A 12,715-nucleotide genomic window follows, 5' to 3' on the forward strand; every position below is an offset into this window, starting at 1 on the left:
ATCATCATCATCATCATCATCATCATCATCATCATCATCATCATCATCATCATCATCATCATCATCATCATCAGTCTTGCTGTGGACTTATGTCCTTGTAAGTGCACTTACAGCATCAGGAGTTAGAATCAGGCCATTCCATAAGGCCAATATGCAGTAAAGGGCTGCTGTTATGTTATTATTGGGTTGCCAGCAAAGTGACCAATGTGCACTGGGACCAATGAACATTGGTCATATTGTTCATTGGTCCTGTTTTGCACTGGAACACCAGTTAGGGAGTGCCAATACACCTCAGTAGAACCCAATGTGCATTGTGACATTCATCTCAGTATCCTTTTACACATCTTCTCTATTCACTAAAGAGTTTCTTAGCCCCTCTGCTACATAGCTAAATATACATAAAGTTACATATCATACACTGTGACAAAGGATTCTGACCAACATGATTATTATTATTGGCTGATAGCTTACACTGCCTACTTGGGAAGTATCTACACTGTAAAAATAATGCAGTTCTACACCCCTTTAATTGTCATGGCTTCATTTTATAGAATCCTGGGATTTGTAGTTTTGTGAGCTACCAGTAGTCTTTGGCAGAGAAGGCTAAGGACCTTATAAAACTACAAACCCCAGGATTCCATAGGCTGGAGATACAATGGTTAAAATGGTTTTAAACTGCATTATTTCTACAGTGCATATGCACCCTAAGTTACAAATGAGTCTCCTTGCCTGACCCCTGCAAACCTTCCCTTGCAGCCACCATTTACTACAAGTGAAGTGGAGGTTAGTTCTGCTGGCAACTGGAGTGCAGCAGGGCAGCATTTCTAGCCACCTTCCAGTGAACTGTGATGCAGCAAGGTATTGCAACAGGGTTCTTCCTTCTGTTTCTTGCAGCTTTGCTTTCTGATGTTTGCAGGTCTGGAAATGTAATCCTTCTTCACCCTGATCGCCAGCAGAACAGACCTCCATTGCTCAGAGTAACATCCTGGAGTTTAAAGTGGGATACCAGGGCAATAGTAATCCACCTTGGCAATTGTAGGAAACTGGATATGGGGATATTATGGATTCATAACTCTAGATTACAAGTATGTAATGGCAGTACAGGATGCCAGACAAAATCATTTTTATTTATTCATTTATTTCCCAACCTTTCCCCGATACTGCAACTCAAGTCAGCTTTACAAAAGTTAAAATGCACACAATGAAAACCCTTACAAAGTCATATATAACATGCAGAAAGGTTGTGATTAAAATGTAATTAAATTATACATATGAATGAAAACCAATAGAAATGGACTGTTCTGCATTTTGGATGCTGACTGATGCTCAGGCATGGCTCATTGAATTTCAAATGGACTTGAGAGCTTTTGTTGCTAGCAGACATTGTTGGTACTGTTGCTACTGCCAGGTGTTGTGTTGGAGAGTGGAAAGAGTAACAAGTAACAGTCCCCCAAAAGTATTTTTTCCAAGCTGTGATCACATATGAAGTGAAAACAAGTAATGTCTCCTAATATTCTTCTTGAATTTTAAACACGCACTATGCACTTCCAATACAGATAGCTGCTGCATTGTAGGCAAGCAGTTAGGCCCATATGTGCACAATTACAAAAACAACTGACAATAAAGCTATACAATCTGTGAAATTTCCAAACACCCTTCAGGAACTACCCAAGTACAGTTACGTTTCAATGTGCATTTATTACATGTGGCATACAAAATACAGAGTCTGCAAACAGACTGCAGTGAGGAAAATGTGAATGAGATCATCGACATTTTGACATTGCATGCAGACACAGAGTGAAACTAAAGTTCTAAATGACCCACAATAAAAATATCAAATGGGGAAAACCCAGAATAGGAAATGGTTGCTCAGTGTGATAATAATAATAAAAAAACATCCAAAGCAGGAAAGGAAATGGTAAATGTTGAGGTTACTGAATTATGTATAAATTAAATATCTTCAAAGTGCACGATTACAAAATCTGTTACTCATATTGTATATTGTTTGTTCTGTTTTGGATGGCAGGCAAAAAAGTGGACTCAATATAGAACTCTATGACAATCTGATGCAGACAGGCATTTTCACATGGATTTACTGGCAGAGTGAGTCTTGATCTTCCCTTTGATCCATATACGTTTTTCCAGCTTTCTGAGCCCTAGTGACCAACATGTTGATATGAACTGCACTAATGGGTATGTTACAAAAACAGAAGCATAACTTGTATCAGAACACAAAGTACTCCTCCACATTAAATTTCATGGTGTCTTAGGGGCTGTGCAGACTGGCCATTAAGGCACGCCTGGGGGTGGAGTTGGGGCATGGAGTCTATACGACACATATCCCAACTCTGCCCCCATGATGGCATGATGGCACACAGCATCATAGCGCTCCTCTGGTGCTATGTTTACACAACACAGCATCAAAAGGCTGCCTTAAAGCTGTGGCACCGCAGCTATTGCTCCCCTTCAAGGGCACAAAAAGAAGCCACTTTTTGTGGCTCTTTTTTGTGCCTGGAAAGGCCAGATTGGGGGCACCGTGTGTGGTTGCTGTGGCCTCAATCTGGCACACCTGGAAGTGGCTGCACCTTTGAAACTAGAGAAAGAGGTTGGTAGCATAAACTTTTGTAGACATAAGTCTATTTCATAGCATGGAAGAAGTGCCTAGGAACAGACTTTTATAGCTACCAATGAGCAGGTTGCAGTGTGAATAGCAATAGAATGTAAAACTTGTGGTTATGGTAGTCATTGAGAGGCAAAGGCAGGAAAGATGTTGCCTAAAGCCAATGTGAGTAGATAACAATAGATAACCATATAAATGGTGGAGGGAATTATCACACTATATTCCTGTAGCTTCATATGCTTATGCTACCAACTACATTATCTCAGTTAGGTCTTGCACAGACTGCTGAAAAGTGCCGGCCTTTGGGCAGAGCATCCTCACACTTGACTCCATAACCCCACTGGCATGGATAATTTAATTATATTTTTGGTGCACCTCTGGTGCTGCGTCCAAATGGCGCAGCACCAAAGGGGTATCATCATGGCGTGTGGTGGTGGCTATGGTGCCCCTTCAAGAGCACAAAAAGGAGCTGTTTTTTCCGGCTTCTTTTCCCACTCAACTGAGGGTGGATTGGTGCCGTGACATGCAGTTGCTGTGGCACTGATTCGGCCAGTAATGAGGTGGCTGCATGCCGTCCCAAAGGGCCTCAAAGGTGCTACAAGCAGTCCCCTTAGTTTCAAAGATGCTACAAGATACCTTTACATGTGTTAAATTTCAGTGACAGCAAATAATATATTCTTTTTGTTTTATTTTTGCAGTTTTTGTAGATGTAGATAGTTATGCTGAACCTAATTTTTTTTTTTTTAAAAAAAAGATGTTTTTATTTCTAAGGAACAGATTTGCTTTGACTATTTTTAAATTGTGTTTTATTATTTTGGATTCTATGAAGGATTTCAGTGAAGCATTAATTAGTCCAAGCATATCTCACACCATCCAAATAAGAATTTAAAGTATTATGGCCAGCATTGTATTAATATACAGTAGTGGCTGTAATATTTCCAAAGTTGTTCTCTGGTGGCAAGGGAAGGTAGTACATTTTATATTTCAATTCACATTGAAATAAAACAAATCTATTCATAATTTAAGAATGCTTAAATTCACTGTAATCAAGTTATTACTTATGTCCCTTTGATTTGAATAGAACTTAAGAGCTTTTAAATTTCTTTGGGTTTCATCAAATTTCTCTTTTTCACCTGTGTTCTTATTGTTGTTGATGATGATTATATTTACCCAGAATTCAGGATGTTAAAGCAACTATAAATAAAGGTACAGGGGAATAAAAATGCTCAAAGGATGATTGGGATTCTAGATTGTCTCCTGGCCTGACCCCGCTGCCATATTCTGCTTTACTGGGGGCCTGTTCCTCCATCTACAATCTCTACATATTCCCCATATCATTGAATATGAAAGGATCATGAATGCAGGTCATTTACACTACAGGCAACTATGAGTATAATTTCCAGCCAATAATAGTTAAAATGCAATAAAACTACCTGCAGAATTAAAACCATTTCAAGGGGGGGGGGAATAAGTAGAACAGTATATTATTACTAAGAGCTCTTGCAGTCATTGTTACAAAAAGCCCATTGGGACAAAAATGTTTTCAACTGCTAATAGTAGGACAGCAGTTCAATTATACCTCCCTAGGAAGGGAGTTTTCAATGGAGGCTCTTTCCTCCATTCCCACCAGTTATGCCTGTAAGAGTGTCCTCATGCTTGCCATGCTAGCTTATAATTATGCTGGGCAAAACCAAAATGAAGCTTTCTTCCATAACTGGAAACTGAATTGATCTTGTGTAGCTTATACTACGGAATTTTTTTCATTTCCATCTTTGCATGTATGAGGTAAGAGTTCAGGTCTTGGTTTTCTTCTTTTGGGGGGGAATGTCCTCATATCCATGCAGTATGAGACAAAAATTGATGTCTTGGTTCTTACTTGTTTTAGGGGCAAAGATACTGCAAATCACAATGTCCTACCTCTTCCCATTGTAAGCAACTTAATAACTTATAATGTAAAGTTGAAAATATTAGACAAAACATTTGCAAAGAAACATGAAATATTCATATTAGAAACCCTCCACTGAACAATATTTCTTTCCTCTGTGTAATGATATCTCAATGCCTGGAAATGATGCACTTATGTGTACAGGACTGTGTTGAGTAAAAGCTCCATTTGCTTTTGGTCTATAGATATGCAAAGAAATACTGCTGTGCAGAGTAGAGTGAACCAAGCAAGCAGCATCCTTTATAACTGAGTCTCAGTTCTGGGAAAAGAGCAGGATAATAATAATAATAATAATAATAATAATAATAATGCTAGAAGATCAAATTTGCTTGTGAATTACTGGATGTTTTATGGCAAGGAACATAGATGCAGAGTGACAGGGTATTTTTTTTTCCAATTCTGCCCTCATAGATCCCCCATAGATCCCATGGTTTTGCATATGGCATAGAAATATCTCTATCTAGTGAGTTGTGACAGAGGATTCCAGAGCTAGGGGTCGCAATGGGAACTCCTTAGCAGTGTGGGAATCAGCCTAAATGCAGTCTAAACTAATATTGCACATATTAGGGTAGACTAGGCTGTATTATACTATTATAAATCTTAATTTATATCCTCCTTTCCAGTTAAAAATAAAGGCTTTCAAGGCAATGCACAATAGGTCTGGCTCCAGCTATTTACATCATGGTAATGTGATTCAAATGTCTTCATGCAGACACAGAAGAATTATATAATTGCTATTGTCTGTTCTATTTCCCCTATATAACATTACCCATGGATATTGTATAACTAAATCCTATTTTTATTAATTTTTTTTAATTTTAAAAATTTATCCGTCCTATTCTCAATTTGAATGCCTGTCTCTATATATGTAATGCATGGGTAACTAAACAAGCAAACCAGCAGCACTTCTCCCAAGTTTGTCCTGTAATCCAGAAGGATACAGTTAATATCTGACTGTCTGTCTGTCTGTCTAGAATGAAGCACTAACAATCAGAATAGAAAAGTATAACGTAAACAAAATATTTTGGCTTCTACCTTATTCAGTTGTTAAATATGAAATTAAACTGTTTACAGCATTCTTTAATGGATGAGGCCATTTGATGTTACTGTAAAATCTTATATCTATATATACAGAAATTATGTAATATTATTATGTAAGAAGGAGCCAGGGTGGTGTATTGGTTTGAGCATTATACTATGACTCTGGACACCAGAATTTGAATTTCCACTTGGCCATGAAAACCCACTGGGTGACCTTGGGCAAGTCATACACTCTCAGCTTCAGAAAACTCTGTGATAGTTTTGCCTTAGGGGTTCCATAAGTTGGAAATGACTTGAAGGTACTCAACAATAACAACAATTATGTGTAATATATAATAATGGTGCTATACATACCGGTGGATAGGGCGCCCCCATCACATGCTAGGGGTTGGCCGAGGGCACACTGCCCATATTGGCCTCACCCCTAGCACGTGACAGGGACGTAAAAATGGTGGCGCCCTGTACACATGGGCGCCGCCATTTTGACACGACGGATACTTAGTGTCCGCACATCCTGGTGCATTTGTGATGCCACAAGTGTGCCATTGGCACATTGCGGTGTCACAAATGCGACGCATTAAGAACCTGATTTTTAAGGGTTCCTTTGCACCACTCTAGGTCTTGATGCATTAAAAAAAATACAAGATATTTTAGGGGTGACAGGTCGCACCAGCTCTTTCATATATTTGAGATCCAGTGTTGGATTCACCTCAAACATTCATGCAGCATTGTTGTTTCTACTGCACTGACATATATCTTTTTAGTGGATCAGATAGAGATTAATAAGGTCTGTTGTGAACATTGTTGTTATTTGCCATCAAATTGATTCTGACTTATGAGGATCCTATCATAGGTTTTTCCTGGACAGATTTATTTGGAGGAGATTTGCCATTGCCTTCTTGTAAAGCTAAAACAACATGATTTCTCTATGGATACTCAGTGGGCTTTCATGGCTGGATGGGGATTTGAATGCTAGTCTCCCAGTATGCTAGTTCAATACTCAAACCACTACAACATGTTGGCTCTCATCTTTCTCATAACTAACTTTGTATACATAAACTCTTGACTAGTGCCTGATAATTTTCTTATGATTATACTATTCATGGAGAAACAATATTAATGTTTTATTACCTATGGACTTCTCACTGAATATATAATTTCTTCAACATACATTTATTCATATTTGGGAGCAAAACTAATCGGGGAAAAGCCCAGGCTGTGCAGCTTTTTCTTCTGATAAGTTGAGTTCATTCTTTAGTGATTAATGGGATATAATAAAGATGATATTTAACTGCATTGCAGCAACATATATTTAAAAAATTCACATTTGTCAGACAAATAATATATTACACTGATTATAGCGATATATTTCAGTGAATTAGTTGCTTGATCAGCAAGACAATCTGCATTTGTTTTACATCACAGGGCTTCAGGAACCAGTGCATTTGTTTTCGTGGCTTCCATCCAAAGTCTTGTTCAAAGCCCCTTTTAACTTGTATAGAATACAGAAATTATGATGGTAAGGAGCCTTTAACCATTTAGCTATGATGTGACCTTTATTGTTCTCCCCTTAAACCAGATTGAAAAAGAGATGTGTCCTGGAACTTGGCTCTGATCCTATGAATCCATAGGCATTCTACTAAGCCCTCCCTGTTTCCTTCATTGGATCTCATCCAGGTGTGCAGCTGTTTTACTGGGTGCAGTGCAATGTGCCTGGACATCCTTATGTCGCATGTACATTTTGTTAGTGATTCACTCCTTTCCAGAAGCACATTCTACTCCCACTGTATACATATTGAGCACTCAAGTAGCCCACTAGATCAGTATTTGTGAATTGTGGGAGAAACACAGACTCCATCCTATCTCTAATTTCCCTAAAATAGGATGAATATTTGGGCCAGCATGGTGTACAGATTTGAGCACTGGACTATGATTCTGGAGATGATGATTCAATTTTATGCTCCATCATGGGAAGTTACTGGATACCCTTGGGTATACTCTCAGCCTCAGAAAACCCTGTGAAGGGTTGGAAACCCTCAGGGTCTCCATAAGTCAGAATCAGAAATGACTTGAAGGCACACAACAGGATAAATATTACAGGGAAACATTCATGGTTTGATTTTTCTCTCTCCATTCTTCAGTTCTAATTTTTGTTTATTTCTGAGATTTGTATTTGTGGGTTAGTTGTCCACCTTTTTTTAAAAAAATACCCAATTCTGTTTATGTGCAGGGGATGGACAGCACCACAGGAGAGAAACTTGTAGCAGTCAACATTGGGAGAGATTTATTTCTTTTTCTTTTTCTGCAGAATGATGTTCCATTTACATTAAGAATGCATCCGTATACCTTTCTACTTAAACCAATGGCTTCAGTGGGAATAATTCCTAGGTAAATGTGTACAGGATGGTACCCTGAGACATTAAAAAAGGCCATTGGAATGCATGCATTTCTTTATGACAATCATGTTTTTTCCAACTGTATCTTGCTTAACTAATTACATTCCATTTATTTCCCAGAGCTGAAAGTATTACACATTGTTTTCCCCCACCTCCACTCCATTTTTATTTTATGAACAATCCTGTGGGCTAATTTAGGCTAAGAGGCAACTATTGGTTCAAGGTGACCTCATAAGCATTATGTGATGGAGGTTGGGATTTGACCTGATCTGTCATGTCCCTTGGGCAGCAGAGGTGCATAAGAATGAACACAGAGTTCATACAGAAAATCTGAGAGAAAGCTGTAATTTTCAGCAGGTGTAATAAAGTCATGAATTTGGTTTAGAATAATGTATCATATCATATTATATGTATTGCTACTCATGCTTTGTGCATGCATGTACAAAGTAATACAATGTAATACAAAAAGCAGTATTGATTTCTTTTCCTTTCTTTTTTTCAGCCTTTAGTAAAGTCATTATTCCAGGGTTTCTCTGCTTAATATTTGTGTTCTTGTATATGCTTCCTCACTAATAAACTTTGTCCTTTTGATGTATGTTTATAGCCTTTTGACCATACTTTGGCTGCATCTACACTGCAGAAATAATCCAGCCTAACACCACTTTAACTGCCATGGCTCAATGCTATGGAATTCTGGGAATTGTAGTTTGATGGGGCACCAGAGCTCTCTGACAAAGAAAGTTAAATATCTCACCAAACTAATTCCCAGAATTCCCAAAGTTAAATGTCTCATCAAACAATTCCCAGAATTCTATAGCATTGAGCAATGGCTGTCAAATTGTTGTCAAATTGGATAATTTCTGCAGTGCTGATGCATATCAAAGTCCAAGTTTTCATCCATGAAATGTTGGAAGCTGTGATTATCAATTTTTGTTCTCCGTAACCTTGACTGCTTCCTCCATCCTACACACACACACACACACACACACACACACACACACACACCCCAATATTGAACATCTTTGTTTGAACTGAGCTAAGTGCTGAACTCCAGGTTCACTCTTTTCAAAGTGTTTAGTGATTTCCAGTTATATTATAGTGAGGTTTTACTTTTTGCATTGAGAAGGCCTCAAATGGGACCATTTCCAGAACAAGCAGGAGGAGTCAACATCCCTGACATGTTAAATAGTCATCCATCTTGTGTCTTTGTCAAGGGGTTAAACAGTTTGAAAAATGTAGTGTTGTACAAGTTCCTCCCTAGTTTGCCATGGGAAGAAACCTGGCCTCCTGTTTTCACTTTCTCCCTTCACTTTCCCCAATGGATATAAAATATATGAGCATCCCACTATCTTGGCAACAGCTAACGCTTTCCAAATGCTAAATAAATGCAGTCGATGTGAGTGCACTAATTATGAGATAGAAATGGAAAACTGATTCTCATGTTTGTTTTAGAAGACTTTTGCTTATGAGGTTGGAGTGCAGAACATGCATAAGGTTTTGTATGGATGTGGAGCAGTAGAGGGGAGAGTGCAAGCCAGTTCTTATGAAGTAAACTTATGAGGGTGGGAGAGAGAGAGAAGCCAAGACAAAAGAAAAACCAAATTCACAGAACTACTAGTCTCATGTCACCAGACTGGAATTTGCTAGCAGAATATTGGTACTTCTGCATTTCCTCTCCTTTTGGACTCAAGGGGAGGGGAAATAAATATAGCACATACAAGGTTGGCATAGCTCACTACCTCTCCATTCTAAGATTCTGTTACAGATGGCAAGAGATAGGCTTTGGATCTGTCAAAATCTTCACCACGCTGCCACAGTAAAACTGCCTTTTCCACCCTAACTATTAATACCTTCAGGACACCCAGGCAGAGCAGCAGGGGTGTCAGACCTTTCTGTATCTATCAGAGGTAGGCTTTAGAAGGTGAATCTCTCACTAAACATACCCAAGCCTGTCTCATGTCCCATGGGATAACAGAATTGCCATGCTTGCTGGCAAGAGTGAATACTGAGGAGAATACATTGGAGAAGACTGAGACAGAATTTAAAAGAGTGAGAAGAGATGGTGTGATTTGCAGTCACTAGGCTGTGGTGCTGCTTCTTGTTTATATGGTATTTAATTGTCCTCCATCCAGTTCCAACACTGAGGTTGGTACTTTGTCTTTTTTCCTTCAAAACTATCATTTCTTCATCTTTTTCTTTGCTGAAATTGAGATTGCACCAGAAAGGAATTTTGTTGAAAGGATCTCTAGTCACAGCAGACTATGGTTTCAGGAACTTTTTGATTATTTTTTGTTTCTTACTATTCCAAAGTTAATTTTCTTGCTAGTGTGTCTTGCAAGCATTTAATGGTGTGGCAGTTCTTTCAGGGTAGTAAAATATCAATGCCACTTCTTCAACACTCCTTTGGTTGTTGTGCTTGCCTTGCTGTAAAACATTGCCATGTGCAAAATAAGTCATCAGTGTGTTGGAATCAACACACTGATGATGTGTTTTGTTTCATGTAATTGTACACAAACAACCAGGCATTGCTCTTGAATAATTTCCATTTTATAAGCCCAGTTATTTACACTGGTTAGGACTTTACATTAAGAAACGAATGGAAGGAGAGATAACTAGTGTGAACCAGACATTCTCTTTGGATACATTTGGATATGACACAGTTCTCACATTACAAGAGAAGGTGTGTAAAGGAGCTGTAATCACATTTATCTCAATGTGTTTGCAAAACTCTGTGAGATCATTACTTTGGATAATCCCAAGTGTCTGGACCTTAGTAGCTGTGTTCCCTTGAACATGATTACAGCTTCTTTGCAGAATTTCTCTGTCAAAATCGGGAAGATGGGAGTGAAGGAATGCCTGGATATGGATAGAGTTTCCAATACGTTCCCCATGAGATTGCCTTTTTCATTAAAACCAATTCCTGATGATCCAAGTGTTTTCTGCTGCATTTAGTCAAAGTTGTACTTCATATTCTTTAAAATTTTGTAAAAATAAACATATTTTAATGTTTAAAATAAGAGTTACATATTTAGGTTGTATATAGAGTCTTTTTCTGGTTAAACTGAATACATGAGGAATGGAGCAGACCTTTGGTTTTCTTCTCATTTTACAGCAAGAGACTAAAGGTGAGAGCCTCCACTGCTTACAAAATTTCTGCACATGATCTGGAATGAGCCTTGTGGATCATGTGGAGAGAGTATGCATGTAGTACAAGTGCTCTTATTTAAACCATGAATTTCTACATGTGAAGAATGATGTTGGAGGGAAGTGGGGCTCATCTATTTCTTCTTGTGTATTCAACTTAACCATAGAATAAAAGCCTGAACAAAATCTAGAGAATGCTTGATCTGGAGGCCACCACTGATTCAATGAATAAAGGCATATTCAGCTCAGAAGTTCTTCTTTGAAAGTACCTTTCAAATGAATTAAAGCCTTTTTTGGTGCAGGAATTTGTACTGCATTATGACAGTGATTTCTGTGCTAGTTTCGTTATTTCATTGGGCTGGTATATTTCCCCATGAACTGTGGGCTCATTTAGGAGGATCCATTTGTTTTCAGTTATACTGTTCCTGATGCTTCAGCCTTCTCCTTTCTTGGGGTGTTTTCTTTCCTACCTCCTCCTCCTGTGGATCATTCAAGTGGCTCTCAGGCTGAGCTGGAAAAGGGCTGGTTGTGGTAAGGTAGCTTCAAATTCAGAATCTGAACTCTGGAGTGGGGACTGATGAGTGTAACTCCTTCATCCTCAGAAGCTGAACTCTCAAGGAGGAGCATGCCAGTATTGAGGAGATAACGAAGTGGATGTAAAGAGAAAGTTTTTCATACTGGAGGTCAGGATTTTATTTTTTTAAAAGCAAGTAAAAAAAGGTAGTTGAAGAATTACTTTTAAAATGTTAACTCCAGTGTGTTCAGAGGAAGGTGACCAAAATGATGTAAGGTCTGGAAACCATGTCCTATGAAGAGCAGCTTAGGGTATGTTTACTTTGGGGAAGAGAAAGTTAAAAGGTGGCATCATAGCCATGTTTAAATATTTGAAGGGATGTCATATGGAGCAATCCTCTAGGACACAAGCAAAGGATTCACACTACAGGAAAAGAAATTCCACCTAAACTTTTGGAAGAACTTCCTGATGGTAAGAATTCTTTGACAGTAGAATACACATCCTTGGAGTGTAGCAGAGTCTCTTTCTTTGAAGGTTTTTAAAGAGAGGCTTTGATTTTTATTTTATTTATTTCCAAGATTTATAACCTGTCTTTCTCCCACAGTGGGTTTCAATTGTGAACTCCTGCATGGCAGGGAGTTGGACTGGATGGCCCTTGTGGTCTCTTCCAATTCTATGATTCTATTATTCTAATGGTAATTACCTACTATTGTGGCCCTGGTACAACATCCATAACTAATTACTTTTTATAAAGTAATATCCAATGTCTGCCAACAGGCAATCTTCAAATGTTTCCCCATATGTTTAACAAACTACCTGTGTGCTTTTACTATCATCCCATTTTCATGAGCAAAATACTGTGACTATAAAACATAAGCATACATTTTTCTGTGCATTTAGCTTTACATCTGAAACTGCAGGCTTGAATTATAAGGAGAAATCCCAGCAGCATGGATAGAAACAACAGTCTGCTTTCGTAACGTGCATAAGTGATACAAAACCCCTTTGTTTTATAGTTGATTTATGAACTTATTCTTATAGATTTTTAAAGAAGT

This window comes from Sceloporus undulatus, chromosome 5 (assembly GCF_019175285.1).
Source record: "Sceloporus undulatus isolate JIND9_A2432 ecotype Alabama chromosome 5, SceUnd_v1.1, whole genome shotgun sequence".
Lineage (NCBI taxonomy): Eukaryota > Metazoa > Chordata > Lepidosauria > Squamata > Phrynosomatidae > Sceloporus > Sceloporus undulatus.